Genomic DNA, 12230 nt, shown 5'->3' with positions numbered 1-12230 from the left:
GGCGTCTCAGAGCGGCTACAGGACATTCTGAAAGGGGAGGGTGAACAGCCAGTGGTGTGGTACACATTGGTAGAAACGACATAGGTTAAAAAAGGGATGAGGTCCTAAAAGCAGAATTTAGGGAGTTAGGAAGTAAGTTGAAAAGTAGGACCTCAAAAGTAGTGATCTCAGGATTACTACCAGTGCCACGTGCTAGCCAGAGTAGAAATAGCAGAATATATCGGATGAATACGTGGCTGAAGAGATGGTATTACGGGGAGGGTTTCAGATTCCTGGGACATTGGGACCAACTCTGCGGGAGGTGGGACCAGTACAAACTGGACGGGTTACACCTGGGCAGGACCGGGACTGATGTCCAAGGGGGAATATTTGCTAGAGTGGTTGGGGAGGGTTTAAACTAAAATGGCAGGGGGATGGGAGTCAGAGGAAGGGGAATCAAGAACAAGAACAAAAGACAGAAAGGGGAATAAGAAAAATGATAGTTGGAGAAATCAAGGGTAAGGATCAAACTGGGCCTCAGTGAAAAATAGTGGGAACGGGACAAATAATGTTAAAAAGACAAGCCTTAAGGCTTTGTGCCTTAATGCAAGGAGCATTCGCAATAAAGTGGATGAATTAACTGCGTAAATAGATGTAAACAGGTATGATATAGTCGGGATTATAGAGACATGGCTGCAGGGTGATCAGGGATGGGAACTGAACATCCATGGGTATTCAGTATTTAGGAAGGACAGACAAAAAGGAAAAGGCGGTGGAGTTGCATTGCTGGTTAAAGAGGAAATTAATGCAATAGTGAGGAAAGATATTAGCTCCGATGATGTGGAGTCTGTATGGGTAGAGCTGAGAAACACTAAGGGGAAGAAAACATTAGTGGGGGTTGTATATAGACCCCCAAACTGTAGTGGTGATGTTGGAAATGGCATTAAAAAGGAAATTAGAGACGCATGCAATAAAGTAATATTTGTAATTATGGGTGACTTTAATCTGGCTATAGATTGGGAAAATCAAATTAGTAACAATATCGTAGAGGAGGAATTCCTGGAGTGTTTACGGGATGGTTTTCTGGACCAATACATTGAGGAACCAACTAGAGAACAGGCCATCCTAGGCTGGGTATTGTGTAATGAGAAAGGAATATTTGGCAATCTAGTTGTGCGAAGCCCCTTGGGGATGAGTGACCATAATATGATAGAATTCTTCATCAAGATGGAGAGTGACACAGTTGATTCTGAGACGAGAGTCCTGAATCTTAATAAAGGAAACTACGATGGTATGAGGTGCAAGTTGGCTATGATGGATTGGGAAATGTTACTTAAAGGGATGACGGTGGATAGGCAATGGCAAACATTCAAAGAGCGCAGGGGTGAACTGCAACAATTGTTTATTCCTGTCTGGTGCAAAAGTAAAACAGGGAAGGTGTCCAAACCATGGCTTACAAGGGAAATTAGAGATAGTAATAAATCAAAGGAAGAGGCATACAAATTGGCCAGAAGAAACAACAGACCTGAGAATTGGGAGCAGTTTAGAACTCAGAAAAGGAGGACCAAGGGATTGATTAAGAAGGGGAAAATAGAGTACGAGAGTAAGCTTATGGGGAACATAAAAACTGACTGTAAAAGTTTCTATAGATATGTGAAGAGAAAAAGATTGGTGAAGACAAATGTAGGTCCCTTACAGTCAGAAACAGGGGAATTTATAATGGGGAACAAAGAAATGGCTGACCAAATAAATACATACATTGGTTCTGTCTTTACAAAGGAGGACACTAATAACATACCAGAAATGTTGGGGAACACAGGGTTTAGCGAGAGGGAGGAACTGAAAGAAATCAGTATTAGTAGGAAAATGGTGCTGAGGAAATTGATGGGATTGAAGGCCAATAAATCCCCAGGGCCTGATAATCTACATCTCAGAGTACTTAAGGAAGTAGCCCTAGAAATAGTGGATGCATTGGTGGTCATCTTCTGAGATTCTATGGACTCTGGAACAGTCCCTACACATTGGAGGGTAGCTAATGTAACCCTACTATTTAAAAAGGGAGATAGAGAAAAAGGGAATTATAGACCAGTCAGCCTGACATCAGTAGTGAGGAAAATTCTAGAGTCTATTATAAAAGATTTAATAGCTGAATACGTGGAAAACAGTGGCAGAATCGGACAGAGTCAGCATGGATTTATGAAAGGGAAATCATGTTTGACAAATCTACTGGAATTTTTCGAGGATGTAATTAGTAGAGTTGATGAGGGGGAGCCTGTGGATGTGGTTTACTTGGACTTTCAAAGGACTTTTGACAAAGTCCCACATAAGAGATTAGCGTATAAAATTAAAGCGCATGGGATTGGGGGTAGTGTATTGAGATGGATAGAAAACTGGCTGGCAGACAGGAAACAAAGAGTAGGAATAAACGGGTCTTTTTCTGAATGGCAGGCAGTGACTAGTGGGGTACCGCAGGGATCGGTGCTGGGACCCCAGCTACTCACAATATATATTAATGATTTAGATGAGGGAACTCAATGTAATATCTCCAAATTTGCTGATGACAAAAAGCTGGGTGGGAGGGTGAGCTGTGAGGAGGATGCAGAGATGCTTCAGTGTGATTTGGACAAGCTGAGTGAGTGGGCAAATGCATAGCAGATACAGTATAATGTGGATAAATGTGAGGTTATGCACTTTGGTAGCAAAAACAGGAAGGCAGATTATTATCTGAATGGCTATAAATTGAGAGAGGGGAATGTGCAATGAGACCTAGGTGTCCTCGTACACCAGTCGCTGAAGGTAAGCATGCAGGTGCAGCAGGTGGTAAAGAAGGCAAATGGTATGTTGGCCTTCATAGCCGGAGGATTCAAGTACAGGAGCAGGGATGTCTTGCTGCAATTATACAAGGCCTTGGTGAAACCACACCTGGAATATTGTGTGCAGTTTTAGTCTCCTTATCTGAGAAGGATGTTCTTGCTATAGAGGGAGTGCAGCGAAGGTTTACCAGACTGATTCCTGGGATGGCGGGACTGACATATAATGAGAGATTGAGTCAGTTAGGATTATGTTCGCTGGAGTTCAGAAGAATGAGGGGGGATCTCATAGAAACCTATAAAATTCTAACAGGACTAGACAGGGTAGATGCAGGAAGGATGTTCCCGATAGTGGGGGAGTCCAGAACCAGGGGTCACAGTCTGAGGATATGGGGTAAACCGTTTAGGATTGAGATGAGGAGAAATTTCTTCACCCAGAGAGTGGTAAGCCCGTGGAATTCGCTACCACATAAAAGTAGTTGAGGCCAAAATATTGTATGTTTTCAAGAAGAGGTCAGATATAGCTCTTGGGGCGAAAGGGATCAAAGGATATGGGGAGAAAGCGGGAGCAGGCTATTGAGTTGGATGATCAACCATGATCATAATGAATGGTGGAACAGGCTCGAAGGGCTGAATGGCCTACTCCTGCTCCTATTTTCTATGTATCTATGTATTAAAAGCATATGTTCTAAACATTAAAAGCGTATGTTCCAAACAATGTACGTTTCAAAATCATTGTAGTTCTCTTCAATAACTTCCAACTGAGTTTATGATGAAAAGTTTTGAGAGAAATAAACATCAACAATCCATTAACTCAACACAGTAGGAAACTGAAGAATCAGGGGCACCAGTCCAGATGTATGCCTAACCTTTTGCTTTGATGTCCATTGATGATGATTAAAAGATATTCTTCACAATTAAATCTAAAACACTGACTGAGGTGGTTCACACACTTCATTGCCTTCTCATTTATAATGTGCAACTGGCTGTCTTTGAATGACAAAGCTAGCAGCTGCCTATCCTAGCAGGAAACACTACCAATGACACAGCAGTCAGAAACAATTAACTCACAATTGCTAATTTGCATTCTTTGACATCTGCCTGAAAAAACCCACTGAATGAAACATCTATCATTTAACATGGAAAGAGAATGTGGTTAGAGATTAAAGGACTGATGAGACAGCCAATATCTTTTGTTACCTGGACGAATATAAAAACAGAAAATGCTGGAAGTACTCAGGAGGTCAGGCAGTATCTTTGGAGAGAGAAAAACAAAGTTAATTTTTAAGGTTGATAACCTTGCACCAGAAAATCCCCTGGACAAAAGTCCCAAGGCATAGCCTAATTACAATTTCATTCAAAATATTAAGCACTGAAAGTGAAATATCTATACATCTACTCAAAGTTTCTGTATCAGGAATATTTAAGATTTGATACAATAAAGGACCCAAATGCCCACTTTTTGAAGACTCCACACTTCCTGAATCTCTACACTTTCCACCTCTACCTTTTGCTATCTTCTTTAAAAAATCAAATTCAAGATCAGATCAAATTATTAAGTAAAATAAATAGGCTTTAAAATAAAAAGCCAAACTTTCAATTTAAAATATAATCTTTTATTTCCCTGTAAAGGTCAACTTTGAAAAAATTACTGTGCTGGTACTGGCACAGTAGGTTGAATGGCCTTTTTCTCTGCTATATAATTCTAAGAATATGTCAGGGGTGCAACAATAGTTTGTCACCACAACTGCTGATACAGGAAGGTGAAAGATGGATCAGAGGATATTTTCAGCAACTTTTAAAAATATTTTTCTCAACAAGCAACCAGTGAGCACAAGTGGCAGAAATTTATTTTACAGAAATAAACAGGATACACGGGCAAAATGTCTAAGAAACTATTCATTCAAAAATCAGAATCATGCTCATAAATGCATTAAAATTATTGAAGTTATATGGTAGCAGAAAGAGTGTATCCACTAATTTGCTAAAAGCAGCTTCTATTTAAATAATTATTGATGGAAAAATGGAAGGATCTATTTCAGTATTCCAAAACATCATCTATAATGGGCTTATAGTGAACTGATCAGCAGAGATACCACAGCCAATCAGCTTAGGTTTCATCAGATCTCACCATCGTTTCAGTCACAGACGACTCTGTTTAACCCTCAGAAGCCCACAGCAGAAATTACTGCACTACAGACTATGGAATTACCACTTCTCATTTCACTTAACATACACATTAATAAAATACTGTTAAATCACAGCTATAAATAGATTTAACAGTTTTAACTGAAAATATTAACACCCGAACTAGTTTATGTTAAAAGATCAGAATAGATGAATAAAATGTTTACATTTTGCTAAAGAATAACTTACAGGCAGAAGACACAAATTGAACGATGTATCTGTGACATTTACAATACTTCTAGCAATTCACAGAATCACACAGTGCAGAAGAGGCCCTTCAGCCCATCGAGTCTGTACCGACACGTGAGAAACACCTGACCTACCTACCTAATCCCATTTACCAGCACTTGGCCCATAGCCTTGAATGTTATGACGTGCCAAGTGCTCATACAGGTACTTTTTAAAGGATGTGAGGCAACCCGCCTCCACCACCCTCCCAGGCAGTGCATTCCAGACTGTCACCACCCTCTGGGTAAAAAGGTTTTCCCTCACATCCCCCCTAAACCTTGAACTTATGACCCCTTGCGACTGACCTTTTAACTAAGGGCAAGAGATGCTCCCTATCCACTCTGTCCATGCCCCTCATAATCTTGTACACCTCGATCAGGTCGCCCCTCAGTCCTCTCTGCTCCAATGAAAAAACCCAAGTCTATCCAACCTCTCTTCATAACTTAAATGTTTCATCCCAGGCAACATCCTGGTGAATCTCCTCTGCGAGTGCAATCACATCTTTCCTATAACGTGGCGACCAGATTCAAACATATTTAACTATTAACTTGTAATGCTTTTACTCATTCCCTTTCTATTTCCTCCTAACCTCTAGATTTTGTTCTGAGGTCATTGCCATGAAGTATGTAGAAGCAGTGTAGTGTAGATACCCCTGAAAAAAAACTGCTTGCTCTTTACTCAGCATTTCCTGCAGAACTGTGCCAGAGAATGAAAATCAGAGTTGAAGACACAAATCAAACATGGGCTCTTCAGCAGTATGGTGCTGCTGCGAATGCATGATCATGCCACCTCACAGCACAGTGCTTTCATTTACTTAGGTTTTGTGGTCAGTGGCGAAGCAACGTTGCTTGCTGCTGACCTCAAAGTAAGTTGTCCACAAAGATCCAGCAATTACTGAGGTGTGTATTGCCCTAATTCAAATCCATCGCCAAGAGGATTGATTTTTCAGATGTCCAGCAACAGAGATGTCATCAAGGATTGTAAGAAGCCAATCACATTGACGTATTCTCACAAAAGACAAACCAGAAGTAAAATGCAGATTATCCTTTGCTTAAGGGAAGTAAGCTTCAGATATGGGGATAGAGCAGGAGAATGTAGCTGACTCGATTGCTCTACGGAGAGCCGGCATGGACTCGACAGGCCGAGTGTCCACCTGTACCATTATGACTCTATGATGTAAGCTTTTAATTAAATTTTACAGTGAAATAAATGATTGAGAGCCCTTCATTCCCTCTGCGACGCCCTGGTCCACTCCTCTATCATCCCCAATACCTCAACCCTTTGCCACTGCACCCATGCAATTGCAGGAGGTGAAACTCCTGCCCCTTTACCTCCTCAATGTTGAAGGCGGCAAACACTCCTCAAGGTGAAACAGTGATTTATTTGTACTTCTTCCAATTTAGTAAACGTATTTGCTGTTCACAATGTGGTCTCCTCTACACTGGGGAGCCCAAACACAGGCTGGGTGACTGCTTTGCGGAACACCTTCGCTCAGTTCCGCAAGCAAGTAAGTTCTGGCCTTGGCTTGCTACAGTGTTCCAGTGAAGCACAACACAAGCTGGAGGAACAGCACCTCATTTTCTAATTAGGCACTTCATAGCCTTCTAGACTCAACATAGAGTTCAACAATTTCAGTCCATGAAGTCTGTCCTCCATTCTGAAGTTTGTGTCCCCCCCCACCCACCCCACAAGTGCTAGTTTGTATCTTGTTCTTACACTGATCCTCATTTTGCTATTCACACCTACTCTGGACCAATCTTTTGTTTCTTTAAATATCATCATTACCACTCCCTTTACCTTCGGTTCCATTACATCTTTGTCATTTAATCTCCCCTACCCTCTAACCTATTCCTGAGCTTCTCTTCTGCTCCACCTGCCCCTCCCCTTATTCCAACAGCAGAAAACCTATCACATCTCTACCTCTTTTCAGTTCCGAAGAAGTCATATTGGACTGTTTCTCTCTCCACAAATGCGCTGAGTTTTTTGAGTGCACACACTTTTTTATTTCAGATCCCCAGCATCTGCAGCATTTTGCTTTTATTTCAAAGGCAAGTTCTTGTTGGTTCAGTGATTTCTAATCAATTGCAGTCTGTGGGGACTTCAACAGTGCACGCTATGGAGAAACATAGAAACACCGACAGCAATTTCTGGAATTCCACATTTAACTGTTGGTGCACAGACTCCAAAAATTGCTAAAAACAAAAAACTACTGCGGATGCTGGAAATCCAAAACAAAAACAGAATTACCTGGAAAATCTCAGCAGGTCTGGCAGCATCGGTGGAGAAGAAAAGATTGCTGTCAGTTTCAGAGGTGTAATGACTGTAAATGCTGACAGTTTCACCATCATTACCACCACAAAATCCAGGCTATTTTTACTGTTACATTATATATAATAAATTATATGTATGAGATGAAGAGCCTAGACAATGAGTCATGTCCCTGATGGATAAGTAGCTGAATGCATTATTACAGAATTACTACAGTGCAGAAGGAGGCCATTTTTAAAATTCATTTACAGGATGTGGGCTACGCTGGCTAGGCCAGCACTTATTGCCCAAACCTAATTGCCTTTGAGAAGCTGGTGGTGAGCTACCTTCTTGAATCGCTGCTGTCCCACAGTGCTGTTAGGGAGGGAGTTCCAGGATTTTGATCCAGCGACAGTGAAGGAACGGCGATATATCTCCAAGTCAGGATGGTGAGTAGCTTGGAGGAGAACTTCCAGGTAACCCTGTGCATTCTTCCTGTTCAGAAAGCAGTCTAAATCCCTTTTGAATGCCTCAATTGAACCTGCCTCCATCACATTCTCACGCAGTGGCTTCCAGACCTTAACCATTCACTGCGTGAAAAAGCTTTTCCTCATGTCACTTGTTATGATCCTGGACCAGATCCCCAAATGTTTGGTACAAACTGGTTAGGGACTAGTGACTTTTTGTTTAAAGTAGACAAAGTTTGATATTCAAGCCACTTGTTAATAGAATAATGCCACAAGATTCTATAGGTGTTAAACAAAGAAAAATGAACTTTACAAGGTTAGAAAGATAAAACAATTTACAACATCTTATAATCTGACATTCAGGGTTAATATGAGGTACATGTGAATTAACAGACAAACTCCAGTTGAACGCACACTTCCCAATAAATGTCAGATGTGACAGATTTTTCAGCAACCCATCCAGACATCAGTAAACACAGAATCAACCAATCTCATTGATTGACTCACATGAGCGATTTCAGTCTTCATCTTTGAATTCTCTCCAAAGTCACGCTGACTTGAATGGTCTCAACGTCGGACCACCCAGTAAGGTTTCAATCTCATCTCCCAAGACATCATTACCAAGTATGCACTCAAGTAGTAACCCACAAGCACAACTTCAGCTGCATCGAGCAGAATACTATTGCTCACAAGGAGTATCTTTGCCCCAAGTCTGCCATATAGAGTCACCAACCTTCTGCTGCCCACACTACCTATGTCTGCCAACTGAAGCCTCCCTTCTGCTTGGAGCCTCTTTATCTGCTCTTCTTAATTGGGACCTCTCCCTGTCTCCTCCATGAGACTCTGCTATGGCATTCCAGTCCTGGTCACATGACCCAGCTTTTCATGCAGTTTCTTTTTTCCCCCATTTTACACAGGCGCACCACTGTAAGGATGGCTGAGCCCTTTAGCTGTCAGATTGCACATGTGCTAGCAGCTCCCAGCCCATGCATGTGTGAAACTCGACCCTGTTGGGACTTGGAGTTCCCGGCCTCCACACTCAACAAGATGAGTTTGGATTTCTAACCCTGCTTTTGCTAATTACTTCAAGCCTGTGCTCTCTCGTTCTCGATCCTTTCACAAGTGGGAACACTTTCTCTCGATCTCCTCTAATCTCTCAGCCTTATCTTCTCCAAAGAAACCAGTACCAACTCCTCCAATCTATCTTCATAACTGAAGTTCTTCATCCCTGGAACCATTCTCATGAATCCTTTCTGCACTCTCTCCAATGCTTTTAAGTCTCTCCTAAAGTATGGCACCCAGAACTGGACACAATACTGCAACTGATGCTGAACTAGCATCTTATACAAATTCAACATCCTTGCTCTTGTACTCTCTATGCCCCTATTACTAAGGCTGAGGATACTGTTTGCTTTATTATCCGTGTTCTCAACCTTTCCTTCCATCTTAACTTACTAATTCACATACACACCCATGTCCCTCTGCTCCTGCACCATTTTTGATTTTTAAAAAAATTTATTCATTCACGGGATGTGGGCTTCGCTGGCTGGACCAGCATTTATTGCCCATCCCTAGGTGCCCTTGAGAAGGTGATGGTGAGCTGCCTTCTTGAACTGCTGCAGTCCATGTGGTGTAGGTACGCCCACAGTGCTGTTAGGAAGGGAGTTCCAGGATTTTGACCCAACGACAGTGGAGAATGGTGATATATTTCCAAGTCAGGATGGTGAGTGACTTGGAGAGGAACTTCCAGGTGGTGGTGTTCCCATCTACCTGCTGCCCTTGTCCTTCTAGGTGGTAGTGGTCGAGGGTTTGGAAGGTGCTGCCTAAGGAGCCTTGGTGAATTCCTGCTGTGCATCTTGTAGATGGGAATCACTGCTGCCACTGTGCGTTGGTGGTGGAGGGACTGAATATTGTGGATGTGGTGCCAATCAAGCGGACTGCTTTGTCCTGGACGGTGTCCAGCTTCTTTAGCCTTGTGGAAGCTGCACTCATCCAGGCAAGTGGGGAAGTATTCCATCACACTCCTTGTGCCATGTAGATGGTGGACAGGCTTTGTGGAGTCAGGAGGTGAGTTACTCGTCGCAGGATTCCTAGCCTCTGACCTGCTCTTCTAGCCACAGTATTTATATGGCTAGTCCAGTTCAGTTTCTGGTCAATGGAAACCCCCAGGATATTGATAGTGGGGGATTCAGTGATGGGAATGCCATTTAACATCATGAGGTGATGGTTGGATTCTCTCTTGTTGGAGGCAGTCATTGCCTGACACTTGTTTGGCATGAATGTTACTTGCCACTTGTCAGCCCAAGCCTGGATATTGTCCAGGTCTTGCTGCATTTGGACATGGACTGCTTCAGTATCTGAGGAGTCGCGAATGGTGCTGAACATTGCGCAATCATCAGTAAATATCCCCACTCCTGACTTATGATGGAAGGTCCTTGATGATGCAGCTGAAGATGGTTGGGCCTAGGCCACTACCCTGAGGACTCCTGCAGTGATGTCCTGAAGCTGAGATGACTGACCTCCAACATTACAACCATCTTCCTTTCTGCTAAGTATGACTCCAGCCAGTGGAGAGTTTTCCCCCTGATTCCCATTGGCTCCAGTTTTGCTAGGGCTCCTTGATGCCACACTCGGTCAAATGCTGTCTTGATGTCAAGGGCAGTCACTCTCACCTCACCTCTTTTGTCTATGTTTGAACCAAGGCTGTGACAAAGTCAGGAGCTGAGTGGCCCCAACGGAACTCAAACTGGGCATGTGAGCAGGTTATTGCTAAGCAAGTGCCGCTTGATGACCCCTTCCGTTACTTTACTGATGATCGAGAGTAGACTGATGGGGTGTAATTGGCCAGGTTGGATTTGTCCTGCTTTTTGTGTACGGGACATACCTGGCCAATTTTCCACATTGCCAGGTATATGCTAGTGTTATAGCTGTACTGGCTAGGGTGGGTGGCAAGCTCTGGAGCACAAGTCTTCAGTACTATTGCCGGAATATATTCAGAGCCCATAGTCTTTGCAGTATCCAGTGCCTTCAGCCATTTCTTGATATAATGTGGAATGAATCAAATTGGCTGGAGACTGGCCTCTGTGATGCTGAGGACCTTCGAAGGAGGCAGAGATGGATCATCCGCTCGCCACTTCTGACTGAAGATTGTTACGAATGCTTCAGCCTTGTCTTTTGCACTGCGCTGGGCTCCTCCATCATTGAGGATGGGGATATTTGAGGAGCCTCCTCCTCCAGTGAGTTAATTGTCCAACACCATTCATGACTGGATGTGGTAGGACTGCAGAGCTTATATCTGATCTGTTGGTTGTGGGATTGCTTAGCTCTATCACTTGCTGCTTATTCTATTTGGCATGCAAGTAGTCCTGTGTTATAGTTTCACCAGGTTGACACCTCATTTTTAGGTATGCCTGGTGCTGCTCCTGGCATGACCTCCTGCACTCTTCATTGAACCAGGGTTGATTCCCTGGCTTGATAGTAATGGTAGAGTGGGAGATATGCTGGGCCATGAGGTTACAGATGGTGTTCGAGTGCAATTCTGCTGCTGGCCCACAGTGTCTTGTGGATGACCAGTCTTGAGTTGCTCGATCTGTTCGAAATCTATCCCATTTAGCGTGGTGGTAGTGCCACACGTGACAGATGGTATCCTCAATGTGAAGACAGGACTTCATCTCCCCAATAACTGTGTGGTGGTCACTCCTACTGCTACTGTCATGGACTGACGCATCTGCGGCAGGCACCTTGGTGAGGATGAGGTCAAGAATGTTTTTCCCTCTTGTTGGTTCCTTCAGCACCTACCGCAGTCCCAGTCTAGCAGCTATGTCCTTTAAGACTCAACCAGCTCGGTCAGTAGTGGAGCTACCGAGCCACTCTTGGTGATGGACAGAGTACATTCTGTGTCCTTGCCACCCTCAGTGCTTCCTCCAAGTGATTCCTTGTACTGGTTATATTATATATTCTCTCTCCATGTTCTTCCTACCAAAATGAATCACTTCATATTTCTCTGCAATGAACTTCATCTGCCACCCGTCTGCCCAGTCCACCAATTTGTCTATATACCTTTGAAGTGTGCAGGTGGCATGGTGAGACACAGGTCAGAAACAGGCAGATTTAAATTCCTGCCCTGTGTGCAGAGTTACACTGATCTCAGCCAATCTAGTTATTAGGCAATGGGAAGAATTAAATTGACTTTACTACAGTCAACTCTTGCCTGAGTCAGAAAGTTATAAGCTTGAGCCCCAATCCAGGCATTTGAACCCAAAATCTAGGCTGATACTTTAGTACACTACTGAGGCAGTTCTGCATAGCCAGA

General features: G+C 43.2%; 1 protein-coding gene across 1 annotated transcript in view; it reads right to left on the bottom strand.

Annotated features, from left to right (window-relative positions):
- LOC144693742 (beta-1,3-galactosyl-O-glycosyl-glycoprotein beta-1,6-N-acetylglucosaminyltransferase 4-like) overlaps nt 1-12230 on the bottom strand; it is a 497013-nt gene that overhangs the window by 356199 nt on the left and 128584 nt on the right. The gene's annotated exons all lie outside the window — the stretch shown is intronic.

Source organism: Cetorhinus maximus, chromosome 2, assembly GCF_964194155.1.
Source record: "Cetorhinus maximus chromosome 2, sCetMax3.hap1.1, whole genome shotgun sequence".
Lineage (NCBI taxonomy): Eukaryota > Metazoa > Chordata > Chondrichthyes > Lamniformes > Cetorhinidae > Cetorhinus > Cetorhinus maximus.
The sequence above is the reverse complement of the archived record's forward strand: the minus strand, read 5'-3'. Positions and strand labels throughout refer to the sequence as shown.